At 45.9% G+C, this 20,351-nt stretch overlaps 1 protein-coding gene across 1 annotated transcript in view; it reads right to left on the bottom strand.

The window, feature by feature from the left end:
• Positions 1-20,345, bottom strand: part of dhrsx (dehydrogenase/reductase (SDR family) X-linked) — a 242,398-nt gene extending 222,053 nt beyond the window's left edge. Inside the window, exon 1 of the mRNA XM_078402050.1 lies at positions 19,912-20,345. The gene's annotated coding sequence lies outside the window, so the exon portion shown is untranslated. The remainder of the gene's footprint in view (positions 1-19,911) is intronic.
• Positions 20,346-20,351: the final 6 nt, after the last annotated feature.

Here is a 20,351-nt window from a genome sequence, read left to right as displayed (position 1 = left end):
AGGTGAGGGGGGAGGGAAGATTTAATAGGAACATAGAAACATGGAAAATAGGTGCAGGAGGAGGCCATTTGGCCTTTCGAGCCAGCACCACCGTTCATTGTGATCATGGCTGATCATCCACAATCAGTAACCCCGTGCCTGCCTTCTCCCCATATCCCTTGATTCCACCAGCCCCTAGAGCTCTATCTAACTCTCTTTTAAATTCATCCAGTGAATTGGTCTCCACCGCCTTCTGTGGCAGAGAATTTCACAAATTCACAACTCTCTGGGTGAAAGAGTTTTTTTCTCACCTCAGTTTTAAATGGCCTCCCCTTTATTCGTAGATTATAGTCCCTGGTTCAGGACTTCCCCAACATTGGGAACATTTTTCCTGCATCTAGCTTGTCCAGTCCTTTCATAATTTTATACGTCTCTATAAGATCCCCTCTCATCCTTCTAAACGCCAGTGAATACAAGCCCAGTCTTTCCAATCTTTCCTCATATGACAGTCCCGCCATCCCGGGGATTTACCTCGTGAACCTACGCTGCACTGCCTCAATAGCAAGGACGTCCTTCCTCAAATTAGGAGACCAAAACTGCTCACTGTACTCCAGATGTGGTCCCACTAGGGCCCTATACAGCTGCAGAAAGACCTCTCTACTCCTATATACTCAAATCCTCTTGTTATGAAACTCAGGGCTAACTTTTTCACACAAAGGGTGGTGGGTGTAAGGAGCGAGCTGCTGGCAGAGGTAGTTGAGGCTGGGACTATTGCAGCATTTAGGAAACATTTAGACTAGGCACATAGATGGGACAGGTTTGGAGGGATATGGGCCACACGCAGGTAGATGGGACTGGTGTAGATGGGACATATTGGTCGGTGTGGGCCTATTTCCATGCTGTATGACTCTATGACTATAGCTCAGGCCTTCAAGTCCTGGCAACATCCTTGTCAAAAAGAAGTCAAACAGAATGAATGATGGAGGGCTGTTCAGTTCCATCCACTGCTATATCAGTTTAGTTCACTTAGTTTTGAGATACAGCACAGATACAGGCCCTTCAGCCCACCGAGTCCGCGCCGACCAGCGATCCCCGCACATTAACACTACCTTACACACACTAGGGGCAACTCTTTACGTTTACACCAAGCCAATTAAACTATAAACCTGTACGCCTTTGGAGTGTGGGAGGAAAAGCAAAGATCTTGGAGAAAACCCACGGGGAGAATGTACAAACTCCCTACAGACAAGCACCCGTAGTCAGGATGGAACCCGGGTCTCCGGCGCTGTGAGCAGTAGCTCTACCGCCGCGCCACCGTGCCGCCATTCTCTATCTCTAAACTAAAGTAAGCAAAGCTAATCCACCACCTCAGTCCGTAAGGCAGCACGGTTCCATCTCTGTAACTCTGCCAGACTCTGTCCCTGGCCCAGTTCAGTTAGTGTGGGAGGGCACAGTGACACAGTGGAAGTGTTGCTGACTTACAGCTCCAGACACCCCATGTTCAGTCCCGATCTCCGGTCCTGCCTGTGCGGAATTTGTATCTTCTCCCTGCGACTGTGTACGGCTCCTCAGGGTCTAACAGTTGCCTCCCATTATATATATATATCCATATACTAAAACTCTCGTTCGTTATCTTGTTTGTGACTGAACTTCAGCCAAAACGGTACACAATAGATAGCGCTACAATTTTAGGCCCACCTTACTCACCATTGTTACTTTAGTGATAATGCAAGTAGTTTTATTGAAATTGGTGTTATATTTTTAAAGTTATTCACATTTTAAAGTTTAAAAGGAGCGGAGGGGGAGGGGAGGAGGGAGGGATGGGGGGAGTGGGGGAGAAGGGAGAGGGGAGGGGGGGTTTGAGGGGAGAGGGGAAAGGACAGGGTGCTGCACCAATGCAGGAGAGGTTTGGGCCCAACGGGTCCACTTGGTCTAGTATATATTTAAAATGAGCTGCCAGAGGATGTAGTTGTTATCATTACATTTAGAAACATCGAAACATAGAAAATAGGTGCAGGAGTAGGCCATTCGGCCCTTCGAGCCTGCACCGCCATTCAATATGATCATGGCTGATCATCCAGCTCAGTATCCCGTACCTGCCTTCTCTCCATACCCCCTGACCCCTTTAGCCACAATGGCCACATCTAACTCCCTCTTAAATATAGCCAATGAACTGGCCTCAACTACCTTCTGTGGCAGAGAATTCCACAGATTCACCATTCAAAACTTTCTCATCTCAGTCCTAAAAGACTTCCCCCTTATCCTTAAACTGTGACCAGTCCTTGTTCTGGACTTCCCCAACATCGGGAACAATCTTCCTGCATCTAGCCTGTCCAACCCCTTAAGAATTTTGTAAGTTTCTATAAGATCCCCCCTCAATCTTCTAAATTCCAGCGAGTACAAGCCGAGTCTATCCAGTCTTTCTTCATATGAAAGTCCTGCCATCCCAGGAATCAATCTGGTGAACCTTCTCTGTACTCCCTCTATGGCAAGAATGTCTTTCCTCAGATTAGGAGACCAAAACTGTACGCAATACTCCAGGTGTGGTCTCACCAATGCCCTGTACAACTGCAGCAGAACCTCCCTGCTCCTATACTCAAATCCCCTCGCTATGAATGCCAACATACCATTTGCTTTCTTCACTGCCTGCTGCACCTGCATGCCTACTTTCAATAACTGGTGTACCACGACACCCAGGTCTCTATTTAAGAGACATATGGACAGGTACATGGATAGGATAGGTTTAGAAGGACAGGGTCAATCATGGGCAGGTGGGACTAATGTAGATGGGGCAGGTTGGCCGGCATGGGCTAGTTGGACTGAAGGGCCTGTTTCCACGCTGTATGAATCGATGATTGTGTGACTCTGCTTGTACCTAATATTCTCTATTCCAGGCAGCATCCTGGTAAATCCACAAGTTCTTGTAACTTCTGAACTGTTACACTACTTAGCTTCAAGCACATATAGCATTTTGATTTAGTTCGATCCTGACCATGGGTGCTGTCTGTACAGAGTATGTACATTCTCCCCATGATCTGCGTAGGATTTCTCTGGGGACTCTGGTTTCCTCCCACACTCCAAAGTCATACAGGTTTGTGGGTTAATTGGCTTTGGTAAAGATGGTAAATTGTCCCTAGTGTGTGTAGCTTAGTGCTAGTGTACGGGGTGATCACTAGCCAGCGCAGACTCGGTGGGCCATAGGGCCTGTTTTCGCACTGTATCTCTAAACTAGAACGTGCAAACTCCACACAGACAGCACCCTGGGTCAGGATCGAACCCAGGTCTCTGGCGCTATGAAGCAGCAACTTTACCACTGTGCCAGCCTCCATTTGCATTTGCATATCTCTGGCATTTTCTATTCTGCAGGGTGACCTGTGCTTAACATAGAAACATAGAAAATAGGGGCAGGAGGAGGCCATTCGGCCCTTCGAGCCAGCACCGCCATTCATTGTGATCATGGCTGATCGTCCCCAATCAATAACCCATGCCTGCCTTCTCCCCATAATCCCTCGATTCCACTAGCCCCCAGAGCTCTATCTAACTCTCTCTTAAATCCATCCATTGATTTGGCCCCCACTGCCCTCTGTGGCAGAGAATTCCACAAATTCCACAAAAAAGTTTTTTCTCACCTCGGTTTTAAATTTAAGCTTGTTGTGCTTTTGTCAGGCCTGCATCACTCTACACAAACAATTTCCAAATCATTTCCAGGGAGGAACTGCAGATGCCGGTTTAAACCGAAGACAGGCACAAAAAGCTGGAGTAACTCAGCGGGTCAGGCAGCATCTCCGGAGAAAAGGAATAGGACACAATACTGTTGTATTGTGTTCAGTTCTGGTCACCACATTATAGAAAGGATGTGATAGCTTTGGAGAGGGTGCAGAGGAGATTCACCAGGATGCTGCCAGGGATGAAGGGCCTCGGCTATGAGGAGAGACTGGGCAGACTGGGGTTGTTTTCCCTGGAGCAGAGAAGGCTGAGAGGGGACATGATCGAGGTGTACAAGATCATGAGGGGCATAGATAAGGTAGATGGCGGGGAACTTCTTCCACTGGTGGTAGGTTCAACAACGAGGGGACATAGATACAGGGTAAGGGGAGGGAGGTTTCGGGGGGATGTGAGAAAGAACTTTTTCACCCAGAGGGTGGTTGGAGTCTGGAACTCGCTGCCTGGGGTGGTGGTGGAGGCGGGAACACTCACAACGTTTAAGAGGCATTTGGATGGGCACTTGAAATGCTACAACATTCAGGGCTACGGTCCAAATGCGGGAAAATGGGATTAAAATTAGACTGTGTTTGGTAACGGGCGGTGTGGACACGATGGGCCGAGTGGCCTCTTTCTGTGCTGTAGGACTCTATGTCTCTATGACACGTTTCGGGCCGAGACCCTTCTTCTGATTCTGTTCTACATTTCATACTCTTAGATTGCTGAACGTAAGCTGTAATAATTCACATGTTGTACATGTGTTTCTGCGTATCATTGCCACATATCGAGCGCTGTTCTGCTATTGATGAGATGCTGCTTGGATGTCCCTATGTAACGTGTAGAATGTTGCAATATTCAGATTCTGAAGAAGGGTCTCGACCCGAAACGTCACCCATTCCTTCCCTCCAGAGATGATACTGCCTGTCCCGCTGAGTTACTCCAGCTTTTTGTGTCTGTTTCCCAATTATTTTCTTGAGCATTTGCTTGCGTTTCTCCCCTCTTTTGCTTCCTATTATTTCTGACTTGCCGTAACACATTGATTAAAAATCTTGAGACAGTTGTCCAGCAAGCAGTAGAGTCTGGTCAGCATCGACGCGGTGAATAGGAACGAGGCATGGGGCGCGATCTATATGCTCCTCTGCTGTAGTGAGGTGATGGAGATCGTCGTCTACCGTATCTATAATCGTAGTCTCGATCATCATATCGATCAAATTGATCATATCCTTGATCGTAATATGAATCTCGGCGACACACAGGATGTCTATTTGAAGACACTTACTGAATGCTTTCTCCAGAGGCAAGTGAGAAAGTAATGGAATCACCTGCTTCCAATCCTTTCCTTCAAACGTTTGTGTCACTAATTATGGTTAAAAGAAGGATTTTAAAATCGACAGAAACCTTGCTTAAAATTCAAGTTTTTGCCCAAAAAAATTTCTCACAAAAATCTTGACAACACTTCATGTAAAACTTTATGTAACACTTTATTTAAGTCTGAAGAAGGGTCTCGACCCGAAACGTCACCCGTTCCTGCCTGCCTCTAGAGATGCTGCCTGTCCCACTGAGTTACTCCAGCATTTTGTGTCTACCTTGCAGAGAGTCATAGAGTCTTACGACGTGGAAACGGGCCCTTTGGCCCAACTTGCCCACGCCGACCAACATGCCCCATGTGACCTAGTCCCACCTGCCTGTGTTTGACCCATATCACTCTAAACCTGTCCTATCCACGTACGTATCTATTTGCTTCTGAAACGTCGCGATAGTCCCTGCTTCACTTAACTCCTCCGGCAGCTCGTTCCATACACCCACCACTCTTTGCACGGAAAAAGTTGCCCCTCAGATTCCTATCAAATCTTTCCCGCTTCACTGTAAGTCTTCACCAGTTCTCGTGCTGTGGTCTATCTCAGACTGCTTGTGCAGCAGGCAGTGAAGAAAGCGAATGGTATGGTGGCATTCATAGCGAGGGGATTTGAGTATAGGAGCAGGGAGGTTCTGCTGCAGTTGTACAGGGCATTGGTGAGTCCACACCTGGAGTATTGCGTTACAGTTTTGGTCTCCTAATCTGAGGAAAGACATTCTTGCCATAGAGGGAGTACAGAGAAGGTTCACCAGATTGATTCCTGGGATGGCAGGACTTTCATATGAAGAAAGACTGGATAGACTCGGCTTGTACTCGCTGGAATTTAGAAGATTGAGGGGGGATCTTATAGAAACTTACAAAATTCTTAAGGGGTTGGACAGGCTAGATGCAGGAAGATTGTTCCCGATGTTGGGGAAGTCCAGAACAAGGGGTCACAGTTTAAGGATAAGGGGGAAGTCTTTTAGGACCGAGATGAGAACGTTTTTTTTCACACAGAGAGTGGTGAATCTGTGGAATTCTCTGCCACAGAAGGTAGTTGAGGCCAGTTCATTGGCTATATTTAAGAGGGCGTTAGATGTGGCCCTTGTGGCTAAAGGGATCAGGGGGTACGGAGAGAAGGCAGGTACGGGATACTGAGTTGGATGATCAGCCATGATCATATTGAATGGCGGTGCAGGCTCGAAGGGCCGAATGGCCTAATCCTGCACCTATTTTCTATGTTTCTATGCATAACAACATACGAAGAACAGCTCATAAACAACAGAGGCAACAGCCAGTGCAGAATAAATGAATATTTGCAACATTCCACACAATGCATCATTTCACACAGCATCTCATCAATAACACAACAGCTCTCACTTCTAATATACAGCAATGATACATAGAAATACATGTATAACGTCTAATTTATGGAAAAACTGATGTGCAGCAATCTAAGATTACGAAATGTAGAACAGAATATGTATCACAGGCCATGCATAACACAACTCAATCATCCCACATGAAACAGTCTGAGCAACATCGTGCCTGAAGAATGTGTCCATTAATGTGCAGAGCAGCGTATGATATGGCAATTTTTTAACCATCTACTATGGTAACACAAGGCACGGCAAAAAAAAGGCAAAGTCCCAGTCTCCACAAGTTTGTGAAACATTTAGACAGGTACATGGATAGGACAGGTTACGGGGACACTGGCTAAATGCAGACAGGTGGGACTAGTGTAGATGGGACAGGTTGGCCGGCGTGGGCAAGTTGGGCCGAAGGGCCCTGTTTTCACGCTGTAGTTTAGTTCAGGGGTACAGGGTGGAAAAAGGACCTTCGGCCCACTGAGTCCACGCCGACCAGCGATCCCCACACGTTAACACAACCCTACACACACTAGGGACAATTTTACATTTACACCAAGCCAATTAACCTACAAACCTGTACATCTTTGGCGTGTTGGAGGAAGCCGAATATCTCAGGTAGGTCACAGGGAGAACGTACAAACTCCGTACAGACTATCACCCGTAGTCAGGATCGATCCCAGGTCTCTGGCGCTGAAAGCACTGTAAAGCAGCAACTCTACCGCTGCGCCACCCAGCCGCCCAATATGGATAAGACAGGTTTAATGGGATATGAGCCAGGTGGGACTAGTGTAGATGTTGGCCGCCGTGGGCAAGTTGACCGAAGGGCCTCTTTCCACTTTGTAAGCTTCTATGACTCTGTGTGACTCTAAGCCTGTAAAGTATCCATCCAATATGGAGAGAAATATAACACCAAAAATAAAAAAACTTAATTTCCCAAGTTAACCCATCCTCTTATTCTGATTGTTGTTGACAATAACTGCTTTCAAACGCTTCGTCAGGTGAATGTAAATAATGAATTATCTGTGGGCTTTCCTTATTTTCAATGTGCTCAAGGTTAAAAACAACCATTTGCTCTTTCAACCATTTTGTGGTATTTTAAATCTAACGTCAATCTGTTGTGAGTTGGACTAAAGTAAGACACCACAGATACTGAAAATCTGAAGAAGGGTCTCGACCCGAAACGTCACCCATTCCTTCTCTCCTGAGATGCTGCCTGACCTGCTGAGTTACTCCAGCATGTTGTGAATAAATACCTTCGATTTGTACCAGCGTCTGCAGTTATTTTCTTACACTGAAATTCTGAAAGATTAATTTGCAGATCGGGCAACAACTGTGGGGGGGGGGGGGGGGAGACACAGGGTTAATTTTCCAGATCAATTGCAACAGAGAGGGTTATAAACATAGCACAAAAAGTAAGGAAATTTGTGTTTGGCAGATTATTTCTTTGTTGTAACAATGCTTCTTGGCAATAAATCTTATACCGTTGGAAAGCCTGTTTATTTCCCTTTTAAATGGTGCCACATTTGTAAGGAACATGCATTTGTGGGATGAGCAGCAGAGCTGAGTATATGGGTTGCGCCCATTAAAAATTTGCCAAATCTTCTCTGTCAATGCCAAACAGCTTATTCTGCTGTTGCTATTGACTCTTGTTTTGAGCTTCTGATACCCCCAGGTGCTGACAAGAATGGGATGCCATCCCACAACAGTGTGTGACCAGGCTGGTGACCAGCATGAGGAGGAGGTGCCAGGCTGTTATGGCTGTGTATGGTTCTTCCACACGCTACTGTGGCTCCTGTTTATTAAATGAATAAATTGTTAAATTGCCAATATGTCTTGTTTCTTCAGACTTCAATCATCCAATCCACCAAACAACACCGAACAAGAGTCAATGGCAGAATAAGCTGTTTGGCATTGGCAGAGAAGATTTGGCAAATTTTTCATGGGCGCAACCCATATACTCAGCTCTGCTGCTCATCCCACAAATGCATGTTCCTTACAAATGTGGCACCATTTAAAAGGGAAATAAACAGGCTTTCCAACGGTATAAGATTTATTGCCAAGAAGCATTGTTACAACAAAGAAATAATCTACCAAACACAAATTTCCTTACTTTTTGTGCTATGTTTAGATGTTGCAGGTTTTAAGAAAGCATAAAGGAGGAAAAGGGGGAAGGGGTGGGGAGGGGAGAACAATCGGAGAGAGTTGTCATAGAATCATAGAGCTGTTCAGCATGGAAACAGGCCCTTTGGCCCACCTTGACCATACCGACCAAATTGCCATTTGCCTCATCTGCCTGCATTTAGTCAGAGGGTGGTTAATCTGTGGAACTCATTGCCACAGAGGGCTGTGGAGGCCTATTGAGTGAATATTTTTAAGGCAGAGATAGACAAATTCTTGATTAGAACGGGTGACAAGGGTTATGGGGAGAAGGCAGGAAAATGGGATTAGGAGGCAGAGATCAGCCATGATTGAACGGCGATGGGCCGAATGGCCTAATTCTACTCCTATAACTTGTCAACTTGCATCTGGCACATATTCACTTCCAAGGGAAACGATTTCATCTTCTAGCGTTCCAGATCTTAACCATTCTCTGCATTAGATATTTCTCCTCATTTTACCCCCTGCACCCTTCGCACTCCACTTAAAAGTTTTTAATCCCTGGCCCTTCGAAAAACATCCACCAATTTACCTCATTTAAACCCAGCAAGATCTTGCAGGTAATCTCTCAGCCTTCGTAGGTCCAAGCAGAACATCCCAGTATTCTGAGACTAGCTTTCCAGTTATGTCAGATGTAGAGGGGAGTTCATAGGTTATAGGAGCAGAAACAGGCCTTTCGGCCCACCGAGTCCGCACCGACCAGTGATCCCCACACACTCACACACTAGGGACAATTTTTTACATTTATATATTTATACCAAACCAATTAACCTAAAAACCTATAAGTGGTGAGTCTGTGGAATTCTCTGCCACAGAAGGTAGTTGAGGCCAGTTCATTGGCTATATTTAAGAGGGAGTTAGATGTGGCCCTTTTTGCTAAAGGGATCAGGGGGTATGGAGAGAAGGCAGGTACGGGATATTGAGTTGGATGATCAGCCATGATCATATTGAATGGCGGTGCAGGCTCGAAGGGCCGAATGGCCTACTCCTGCACCTATTTTCTATGTTTCTATGTTTCCATACTTCTTTGGAGTGTGCGAGGAAACGGGTGAGGGCGTGCAGCGTAGGTTTACTAGGTTAATTCCCGGAATGGCGGGACTATCATACGTTGAAAGACTGGAGCGACTAGGCTTGTATACACTGGAATTTAGAAGGATGAGAGGGGATCTTATCGAAACGTATAAGATTATTAAGGGGTTGGACACGTTAGAGGCAGGAAACATGTTCCCAATGTTGGGGGAGTCCAGAACAAAGGGGCCACAGTTTAAGAATAAGGGGGTAGGCCATTTAGAACAGAGATGAGGAAAAACTTCAGTCAGAGAGTTGTGAATCTGTGGAATTCTCTGCCTCAGAAGGCAGTGGAGGCCAATTCTCTAAATGCATTCAAGAGAGAGCTGGATAGAGCTCTTAAGGATAGCGGAGTCAGGGGGTATGGGGAGAAGGCAGGAACGGGGTACTGATTGAGAATGATCAGCCATGATCACATTGAATGGTGGTGCTGGCTCGAAGGGCCGAATGGCCTCCTCCTGCACCTATTGTCTATTGCCTATTGTCTATTGAAACCAAAGATCTCGGAGAAAACCCACGCAGGTCACGGGAAGAACGTATAAACTCTGTACCGACAAACACCTGTAGTCAGGATCGAACCTGGGTCTCTGGCACTGTAAGGCAGCAACTCTACCGCCAAGCCACCATGCGCCCACAGTGTTTTATTGTCATATGTCCCAAAAGAGAACATTGACATTCTTACTTGCAGTGGCACAATAGACAATAGACAATAGCTGCAGGAGGAGGCCATTCGGCCCTTCGAGCCAGCACCGCCATTCAATGTGATCATGGCTGATCATTCTCAATCAGTACCCCTTTCCTGCCTTCTCCCCATACCCCCTGACTCCGCTGTCCTTAAGAGCTCCATCTAGCTCTCTCTTGAATGCATTCAGAGAATTGGCGTTCACTGCCTTCTGAGGCAGAGAATTCCACAGATTCACAACTCTCTGACTGAAAAAGCTTTTCCTCATCTCAGTTCTAAATGGCCTACCCCTTATTCTTAAACTGTGGCCCCTTGTTCTGGACTCCCCCAACATTGGGAACATGTTTCTTGCCTCTAACGTGTCCAACCCCTTAATAATCTTATACGTTTCGATAAGATCTCCTCTCATCCATCTAAATTCCACTAAAACGTCACCCATTCCTTCCCTCCAGAGATGCTGCCTGTCCCGCTGAGTTACTTCAGCATTTTGTGTCTATCTTTGATGTAAACCGATGTATTGTCCACAATTGTGGGCAGCTCCCGTTCAGTAAGAGGATACATTTCCATCACAAAATTATTTTTTTTTTAAATCGATCTATTTTTAAGGAACTGTGGAGAGATTCAAGATTGAAAAGATAAAGGAGCATCAACTCTATCCTAGAGAAGACTATAATACTGTTCATATGTCGACTGCTTACAAGATATCTAAATGTATGCATCGAGTCAAGACAATAAAATCATTGGTGTCTGGATTGGAACTGTCATCTGATACGCATTTGGTCTTGTCAGTACAAACAAACACACATTCTGTGCAGTTAAGGTTGAAGGAAGATGAGATTATTCAGGCAACATCCTCGTAAAAGCCACATTTACAATATTGTATTCAGTTTTGGGCACCATGTTATAGGAAAGGTGTTGTTAAGCTGGAAAGGGTGCAGAAAACAATTACGAGGATGTTGCCAGGACTCGATGTCCTGAACTGTAGGGAGAGGTTGAGCAGGCCGGGACCAGCTCGGAGGGCAGGAGGATGTGGGGTGATCTTATAAAGGTGTATTAAATCATGAGAAGAATAGATCGGGTGCATGAACAGTCTCTTGCCCAGAGTAGGGGAAATCGAGAAACAGAGGACCTGGGTTTAAGGTGAAGGGGGAACGATTTAATCGGGCCCTGGTGAGACCACATCTGGAGTATTGTGTGCAGTTTTGGTCTCCTAATTTGAGGAAGGACGTCCTTGCTATTGAGGCAGTGCAGCGTAGGTTCACTAGGTTAATCACTGGGATGGAAGGACTGTCATATGAGGAAAGATTGCAAAGACTGGGCTTGTATTCACTGGAGTTTAGAAGGATGGGAGGGGATCTTATAGAGACGTATAAAATTATAATAGACAAGCTAGATGCAGGAAAAATGTTCCCAATGTTGGGGGAGCCCAGAATCAGGGGACACAGTTTAAGGATAAAAGGGAGGCCATTTAAAACTGAGGTGAGAAGGAACTTTTTCACTCAGAGAGTTGTGAATTTATGTAATTCTCTGCCACAGAAGGCAGTGGAGGCCAATTCACTGGATGAATTTAAAAGAGAGTTAGATAGAGCTCTAGGGGCTAGTGGAATCAAGGGATATGGGGAGAAGGCAGGCACAGGTTACGGATTGTAGATGATCAGCCATGATCACAATGAATGGCAGTGCTGGCTCGAAGGGCCAAATGGCCTCCTCCTGCACATATTTTCTATGTTTCTATATTTCTATGAACCTGAGGGGTAATGTTTTCACACAAAGGGTGGTGGGTGTATGGAACGAGCTGCTGGAGGAGGTAATTGAGGCAAGGACTATCGCAATGTTTAAGAAATATTTAGACAGGTTCATGCATAGGATAGGTTTAAGAGGGATTTGGGCCAAACGCAGGCGGGTGGGTCTAGTATAGACGGGGCATTGTCAGTCAGTTTGGCAAGTAGGGCCGAAGGGCCTGTTTCCACACTGTGTGACTCAGTGTAAGGGGAGAATTAGATACGTTTGTGCTGGTGCATTGTCCAAGGTGACAGAAATGTTAATGGAGACTGGTGAAATGAGGTGTGTGGTGAAAGGGTTTTTGATCAGGGAAGAAAAGGAAGAAATGATAGTGGAAGAAGTGAGTATAAGAAAATAACTGCAGATGCTGGTACAAATCGAAGGTATTTATTCACAAAATGCTGGAGTAACTCAGCAGGTCAGGCAGCATCTCAGGAGAGAAGGAATGGGTGACGTTTCGGGTCGAGTGGAAGTGTGAGAAATGGGAAGGACGCAATGGAGGAAACTGTCAACATGAAAGAGGAGAATTTATTTGGGGGGAGGGTGGGGGTGGAGAATGAAAGGGAATCCTTACTGAAAGCAATGATTGTGTGAAATGTAATCAAGGTGACTGTGGCAATCAATGGGCTCACAGAATCACAGAATGTTACAGTGTGGAAACAGGCCCTTTGGCCCAATTTGTAAATTTCCCCAGTGTGGGACGAATAAAGGAATATATTATATTATTTTTATATTTTCCCAAACTGACCAACATACCCCATGTACACTAGTCCCACCTGCCTGCGTTTGGCCCATATCCCTCTAAACCTTTCTTATCCATGATCTTGTCCAAATGTCTTTTAAATGTTGTGATAGTAACTGTCTCAACTAACTACATCCTCTGGCAGCTCTTTTGATGCACGCACCACCTTTTGTGTAAGAAAAGTTGCCCTGCAGGTTCCTATTAAATCTCCCCCCCTCCCCCCTCCCCCCTCCCCCCTCCCCTCCCCTCCCCCTCACTTTAAACCTATGTCCTCTGGTTCTCCATTCATCTACTCTGGGTAGCAGGCACCTGATTTATTCCTCTCATGATTTTAGACAATAGACAATAGGTGCAGGAGGAGGCCATTCGGCCCTTCGAGCCAGCACCACCATTCAATGTGATCATGGCTGATCATTCTCAATCAGTACCCCGTTCCTGCCTTCTCCCCATACCCCCTGACTCCGCTATCCTTAAGAGCTCTATCTAGCTCTCTCTTGAATGCATTCAGAGAATTGGCCTCCACTGCCCTCTGAGGCAGAGAGTTCCACAGATTTACAACTCTCTGACTGAAAAAGTTTTTCCTGATCTCTGTTCTAAATGGCCTACCCCTTATTCTTAAACTGTGGCCCCTGGTTCTGGACTCCCCCAACATTAGGAACATGATTCCTGCCTCTAACGTGTCCTTAATACATTTTGTACATTTCTATAACATCACCCCTCATCCTCCTGCACTTTAAGAATGGTGAATGCAACCCAGACCATCACACAGACCAACCTTTCCTCCCATTGACTCCATTTACACCTCGCGCTGCCTCGGCAAGGCCAGCAGCATAATCAAGGACCAGTCGCACCCCGGCCACTCCCTCTTCTCCCCTCTCCCATCGGGCAAAAGGTATCGAAGTGTGAAAACGCACACCTCCAGATTCAGGGACAGTTTCTTCCCAGCTGTTATCAGGCAACTGAATCGTCCTACCACAACCCAGAGAGCAATGCTGAACTACTCTATTGGTGACCCTCAGATTATCTTTGATCGAACTTCACTTGCATTACCTTGCACTTAAAGTTATTCCCTTATCCTGCACCTGTACACTGTAAACGTCTCGATTGTAATCAGGCATTGTCTTTCCGCTGACTGGTTAGCACGCAACAAAAGCTTTTCACCGCACCTCGTTATATGTGACAATAAACTAAACATAAACATCTTCCTGCACTCCCAGAAACTATAATATCACTCCTCGTCCTCCTGCACTCCAAGGAACTACAAGATCACCCCTTATCCTCCTGCTGTCCAAAGGGTTTCGCTTGCTGGTTAATAGCTGCCGGGCAGTTGAGGACAAAGAAGAGGCAAAGAGCGATCATATGAAGACACACACACTCAGCTGGACAGGCAGCATCTCCGGAGAGAAGGAATTGGTGACATTTCAGGTCGAGACCCTTCTTCACACTGAGAGTCAGGGCTGAGGGAAATGAGGGGTATGAAAAAGAATTCAGAATAGATCAGAGTCCTCATGTAAGAGTATAAGAAAATAACTGCGGATGCTGGTACAAATCGAAGGTATTTATTCACAAAATGCTGGAGTAACTCAGCAGGTCAGGCAGCATTTCAGGAGAGAAGGAATGGGCGAAGTTTCGGGTCGAGACCCTTCTTCAGACTGATGTCAGGGGGGCGGGACAAAGGAAGAATATAGGTGGAGACAGGAAGACAGTGGGAGATCTGGGAAGGGGGAGGGGAAGAGAGGGACAGAGGAACAATCTAAAGTTGGAGAGGTCAATGTTCATACCACTGGGCTGCAAGCTGCCCAAGCGAAATATGAGGTGCTGTTCCTCCAATTTCCGGTGGGCCTCACTCTGGCACTGGAGGAGGCCCATGACAGAAAGGTCAGACTGGGAATGGGAGGGGGAGTTGAAGTGCTCGGTCACCGGGAGATCAGGTTGGTTAACGCGGAGGTGTTGAGCGAAGCGATTGCCGAGCCTGCGTTTGGTTTCGCCGATGTAAATAAGTTGACATCTGGAGCAGCGGATGCAATAGATGAGGTTGGAGGAGGTGCAGGTGAACCTCTGTCTCACCTGGAAAGACTGTTTGGGTCCTTGGATGGAATTGAGGGGGAGAGGTAAAGGGACAGGTGTTGCATCTCGTGCGGTTGCAGTGGAAAGTGCCCGGGGATGGGGTGGTTTGGGTGGGAAGGGACGAGTGGACCAGGGAGTTACGGAGTAACTCATGTAAGAGTGGTCACATGACGGTTGGAAGTTGGAACCAAAGCTACTGAACTTTTACAATTGTGCATGAGGCTGTCTTAAATACTTGGGAGAAACCACTCCAGACAAAACAAAGAATGAAAGGGCTGTTGTCTGTCCACGTCTCAGATGTAAATTTCCCCGGTGTGGGACGAATAAAGGAATATATTAGATATTGTCTTGCTGACAGTTACATTTGTCACAAATAGATATTAGATTTATTTTCTGGTAAAAAAAAAAAGGTTTTCATGATGGAAGCAATCATTCGTTGGACTTGGTAATCCTTTGCATTTATTAAAAAAAACTTCCAAATTAGATTTGAACCAGTATATCATTTGCAAATGCACACGTATTAGCCCACCACCCTTAAGAGGAGAGGGTTATATTTGTGAAGACAATATATGAAGCATATTAATATTAATGTTACAATATTAATGTTCAATTAATAGGTTAATTCCCGGAATGGCGGGACTGTCGTATGTTGAAAGGCTGGAGCGATTGGGCTTATATACACTGGAATTTAGAAGGATGAGGGGGGATCTTATTGAAACATATAAGATAATTAGGGGATAATTAGGGGATTGGACACATTAGAGGCAGGGGCCACAGTTTAAGAATAAGGGGTAGGCCATTTAGAACGGAGATGAGGAAGAACTTTTTCAGTCAGAGAGTGGTGGTGTGGAATTCTCTGCCTCAGAAGGCAGTGGAGGCCAGTTCGTTGGATGCTTTCAAGAGAGAGCTGGATAGAGCTCTTAAGGATAGCGGAGTGAGGGGGTATGGGGAGAAGGCAGGAACGGGGTACTGATTGAGAGTGATCAGCCATGATCGCATTGAATGGCGGTGCTGGCTCGAAGGGCTGAATGGCCTACTCCTGCACCTATTGTCTATTGTCTATTGTCTATTAAACCACACGGCCTGTCAAATGGAAAAAAAAAACATTACAGACTGGATCGGGGAAGGAAAAGGCGAGGTGCATTCAGAGAGCAATTTATATTTTCATGACTGCTGGTGGTGCCTATAAAGAACCTGTTGCTTTGGCGTTTTTGAAGTTATTATGACTGCCCGCGTTAGCTATTAAACAAACGTCTACTGTGCAGAGAGAGAGAGAGAAAAAAAAAATCAATTTTGTCCACCCAATTTTCAATGCCTCTGGGTTTCAATTGAAAACATTGATGTACCTGGTAGATAAGAAAATAACTGCAGATGCTGGTACAAATCGATTTATTCACAAAATGCTGGAGTAACTCAGCAGGTCAGGCAGCATCTCGGGAGAGAAGGAATGGGTGACGTTTCGGGTCGAGACCCTTCTTCAGACCTGGTAGATAATACTGGTTGGTTGCAAGTTGTATTGCCAGTGACTGCTGAAATGATTGAGGCTCCCTCTGCGTAAATTAACATGGAGATAAAGGGAAAGATGTCGAAAAATGGAGACCTGGTTTTTCTGGGTGAGATTTTTTGTTGGGGGGGGGGGGGGGGAGGGGGGCAATAGTTAATTTGCAGTATGTTGTGTCTGGTAGTGGGGGGGGGGGGGGGGGGGGGGGGTTGGAATGAGAACATAATCTGACAACGTTATATCAGGAAAAGTTAAATGAAGCAAGCTTTCCACAATCTGAACAGTTCTGTTTAAAATTCAGACACCACGCTCCTAATGCAAAACTCTCCTCTAACGATTTAGATTGTCGTGATTTAAATTTTTTTTTTTCTTTTTTGCAAAATGTTCTTCGTGTTTTCAGGCTATTCCGCGCCATTGTGCCTGTGAGGAAATATTTTATTTTCCTAAATCATTATTGAAGTGCATCAGAGATGAGCGAGATTTCTATCTGACCGTAAAGCAACCTGTTTGTGTGTGTGTGTGTGTGTGTGTGTGTGTTGTGTGTGTGTGTGAATGTGTGTGTGTGTGTGGTGTGTGTGTGTGTGTGTGTGTGTGTGTGTGTGTGTGTGTGTGTGTGTGTGTGTGTGTGTGTGTGTGTGTGTGTGTGTTGTGTGTGTGTGTGTGTGTGTGTGTGTTGCAGCCTGCAAACTCAGACGCATGGTGATGTGGGGGAATTCAATTCGTGACTGCTCGGGATTTGTACACATCAAGCCAGACAAATACTTGATGGGCAAACGTGAATGAAATGATAAAGCACTCACTCGCCTCTTCCAACACGACGCGTCCGAGCGGTTTGGATGTACACATCGAGAAGGATATGGGCACTCCCCCCACATAAAGGGGAGCCAGCGTGTGCCAAAGTTAATCCGGACATGGTGTTTGCTTGCTTTTTTAAAGGGGACGGAATCTTTGAAAAGGCACTGCACCTGTGAGCTGATCAATGACATCCAAGCGCACTGACTGACAAATGTGGTTATTGACAACCCTGTCACCTCGTCACCCTCGCCAACCCCATCTCTACACACACACACACATGCTAAACACACACACCAAATACATACACACACACACACCAAACATGCATACACTAAACACAAACACACACACACCAAATACATACACACACACACACCAAACATGCATACACTAAACACAAACACACACACACCAAATACATACACACACACACCAAACATGCATACACTAAACACAAACACACACACACACCAAATACATACACACACACACCAAACATGCATACACTAAACACAAACCACACACAAACACAACAACACCAAATACACTAAACACACACACACACACACACACAAAACATGCACACACTAAACACAAACACACAAACACCAAATACACTAAACATACACACACGCACACCAAACGTGCATACACTAAACATACACACACGCACACCAAACGTGCATACACTAAACATACACACATACACACCAAACATGCATACACTAAACACAAACACACACACACACACACCAAATACACTACACACACACACACACCAAACATGCACACACTAAACACAAACACACAACACACACACAACAAGTACACCGTGCACACACACTTTAAATACACTCATATACTAATGCTTTCAAGAGAGAGCTAGATAGAGCTCTTAAGGATAGCGGAGTCAGGGGGTATGGGGAGAAGGCAGGAACGGGGTACTGATTTTTGAGACATGATCAGCCATGATCACATTGAATGGTGGTGCTGGCTCGAAGGGCCCGAATGGCCTCCTCCTGCACCTATTGTCTATTGTCTATTGTCTAAACACACACACACAAGCACACACTAAACACAAACACACATACACACAAAACACACGCACGCACACCAAGTACACGCGCGCACTCACGCACCAAACATGCACACACACATCAAGTACATACACCAAATCACACACCAAGTACACCGAGCACACACACTTTAAATACACTCACGTACTAAACACACACACACAGCAAATACACCGAATATACACACGCACATACACACACGTACACCAAAACTCACACACATAGAATACACCGTACACACACACATAGACAGACGTACACACACACATAGACAGACACACACATAGACACACACACACACATAGACAGACACACATACACACATAGACAGACACACACACACACATAGACACACACACACACATAGACAGACACACATACACACATAGACAGACACACACACATAGACAGACACACATACACACATAGACAGACACACACATCATAGACAGACACACACACACACACACACACACATAGACAGACACACACACACACAAGACAGACACACACACACACACACATAGACAGACACACACACACACACACACACACATAGACAGACACACACACACACACACACACACACATAGACACACACACACACACACATAGACAGACACACACACACACACACACATAGACACACACACACACACACATAGACACACACACACACATAGACAGACACACACACACACACACACATAGACACACACACACACACATAGACAGACACACACACATAGACAGACACACATACACACATAGACAAGACGTACATCACACACATAGACAGACACACACATAGACACACACACACACATAGACAGACACACACACACACATAGACACACACACACACACACATAGACAGACACTACACACATAGACACACACACACACACACACACACATAGACACACACACACACACATAGACAGACACACACACACACACACACACACATAGACACACACACACACACACACACACATAGACACACACACACACACACACATAGACACACACACACACACATAGGACACACACACACACACATAGACAGACACACACACACACACACACACATAGACACACACACACACACACACACACACACATAGACAGACACACACACACACACACACACACATAGACACACACACACACACACACACTCACACACACACACACACACATAGACAGACACACACACACACACACACACATAGACACACACACACACACACACACACACACATAGACAGACACAACACACACACACACACACACAGACACACACACACACACACACACACACACATAGACACACACACACACACACACACACACACAGACAGACACACACACTCTGGTGCAGGAAAACTTCAGGTCTCCCGAACAAAAGTAGCAGGTTGAATGATAGACGCTTAAAAGATTCTTAATTCAAGGTGAAATCCACTGAACGAGGGTTAACCGTCTGAGCTGGGTGGAAATAACGTGAAATTGCACTTAATTCCAGGGATACATTGTGTGCCACATCAACCGTGTGGGGAGAGGAGGGGAGAGGAGGGGGAGAGAGAGGGGGGGAGGAGGGGGAGAGTGGGGAGAGTGGGGAGAGGAGGAGAAGGTTGAAGCATTGTGTACTCACCGTTCCTTCCGTCTTCTCTGTCTCTCTGTGTCTCTCTCTCTGTCTCTCTGTCTCTCTCTCTCTCTGCCCCTCTCTGTCTCTCTGTGTCTCTCTCTGTCTCTGTGTCCCTCTCTGCCCCTCTCTGTCTCTCTCTGTGTCTCTCTGTGTCTCTCTCTGCCTGCCTCTGTATTTCTCTCTGTCTCTCTCTGTCCTCTCTGTCTCTCTCTGTCTCTCTGGTCAATGTCAAATGGTCCCTGAGCGGGTCTCTCTTCCAGGATCAGATGCCGTGGTCGCAGTCCACATCTCGGCAGATGTACCACAGGATCACATAGAGAATCAGCAGGATGGCGAAGATAAACAAGGCGACCAGGATAGCCTTTGTCACCGGTGATATCAGTGACTGCATGGCACCCAGAACCCCTGGGTGTAAACGCATCAAGGAAACCTCCAGACAACATGAA

The sequence above is a fragment of the Rhinoraja longicauda genome, chromosome 7 (genome assembly GCF_053455715.1).
Source record: "Rhinoraja longicauda isolate Sanriku21f chromosome 7, sRhiLon1.1, whole genome shotgun sequence".
NCBI lineage: Eukaryota > Metazoa > Chordata > Chondrichthyes > Rajiformes > Arhynchobatidae > Rhinoraja > Rhinoraja longicauda.
Note: the sequence above shows the minus strand (reverse complement) of the source record. Positions and strands in the feature narration are given on the sequence as shown.